This window comes from Penaeus chinensis, chromosome 13, assembly GCF_019202785.1.
Source record: "Penaeus chinensis breed Huanghai No. 1 chromosome 13, ASM1920278v2, whole genome shotgun sequence".
In the NCBI taxonomy this organism is placed as follows: Eukaryota; Metazoa; Arthropoda; class Malacostraca; order Decapoda; family Penaeidae; genus Penaeus; species Penaeus chinensis.
The window spans coordinates 19,998,716-20,000,668 of record NC_061831.1 but is presented as its reverse complement, the minus strand read 5'-3'; positions in this window follow the sequence as shown (position 1 = coordinate 20,000,668).

Genomic DNA, 1,953 nt, shown 5'->3' with positions numbered 1-1,953 from the left:
CATTACAGCTCTACTGTTATTATTGTTGATAATATTTTTATCTTTAATACTACTTTTAATACCATGGTAGTTGTGATTAACACAGATGTTAGACATAATGTGATGTTATTATTAGTATCATCACTATCTCTATCTATTTTTTCTACTGATATTTAAATTTAAATGGGTTTATTGATACTGTTTGGTAAGATTAAGAGTATTTTACTTAATGTGAAATAGATAAACAAATCTTACTTTATTTCACTGCTTTCAAAGAGCGATTTGAAGGGAACGTGTCCGTACGAGTACAAGGGCTCTGAACCTTCTGCAGACTAGCTTTTGTCGAGAGAGAGAGAAAGAGAGAAAGAGAGAAAGACAGAAAGAGAGAGAAAGAGAGAGAAAGAGAGAGGGAGAGAGAGAGAAATGGCAAAACAAAAATAAAATTAATAATTCCTCGCTGAAAAGAGAAATGGGGAAAGAGAGGGGGCGGGGGCAAGAGTAGTAATTTCTTCTTACAGCAAGTAGTACCAACAACCCACTAACGAACAAAACAACAACAAAAACAGTAGTACCAACGCAACGCGGAGTGACTCTTACATAATTAAAGACAATTTTCTTAATGAAATCATGAATTACCTGACTGAAGAAACTCATTTGGATTTCAGGCTAACCAGTCCTCATTAAGGAAAACAGGACCGGGTATGTAGAGATGAGCGTGGTAATCTCATACGTAAGGAAGTAATAACACTTATGAGGAATCAAGGTTGCTAATTACGTCGACTAATTTTGAAAACGGATTAAAGAGAGAGAGAGAGAGATAGACAGAAAGACAGAGAGAGAGAGAGAAAGAGAGAGAGAGAGAGATAGACAGACAGACAGAGAGAGAGAGAGAGAGAGAGAGAGAGAGAGATAGAGAGATAGATAGATAGATAGAGAGAGAGAGAGAGAGAGAGAGAGAGAGAGAGAGAGAGAGAGAGAGAGAGAGAGAGAGGAAAAAGTAACTAAAGATATGGAGAAAAAATATACTGAGAGAAAAACTAGCAGACATATAAACAGTTCGTCAGACAGCTACATAAGAAAATTTATATAATGAAAATAAAGTCATGATAATAATGAAAGTAAGGATGATAATAGTAATATAGAAAATGATAATGATAATGCTAACAACAACAGCAACAAAGCAACAACAACAACAACAATACAACAACAACAACAATAATGATATTAATAATAATAATGATAATAATTGATGATGATGTTGACGTTGCTGTTGATGTTGATGTTGATGCTGACGTTGATTTGAAGTTGATGTTGATGTTTAAGTTGATGTTGATGTTGATGTTGAAGATGAGGATGAAGACGAGGATGAAGATGAGAATATTGATGTTGATGATGATGATGATGAAAATACTTATGAGATTGGTAACACTACTCCTCTGTCTTAAGTAGGCGATTGCCAATCTTATCCCCGCCGTTATTACAATGAATATTAATAGAGTTTCTTTATCATTAAAAAAAAAAAAAAAAAAAAAAAATCACACCAAAGTAACTTTAAAAGCATTGCAGAAAAAGGAAACGCATGTAACACTTTATCGCACGGATCAACAAGTGAGACAAAGGGAGGGGGGGGGGGGGGGGAGCGTAAATGACGTCCCTGTAGTTAGAAAACGAGCGTGTGGCTTCCAGAAATGGCTAGACGAATCATTTTCAGTGTAATTTTCTGAAAAAAAAAAAAATGCTCAGAAGAAAAGAAGCGTAGTCTTTAAAACGGTAAAATGCAGTGGAAAACATAGATAATTTAGGGTGGGTGCAGTGAATTAAAAGAGAAAAATAAAAGTTTCATGTTAGTACTTCTTTTCTCGACTTTCAAATCCACCATTACATGTGTATATTTTGGATCAAGAAAAAATAATTGTAAGTCATATTTTTGAAAAGTCCTATCCTACGTACATTTTTTTCCAAAATATATGTTTT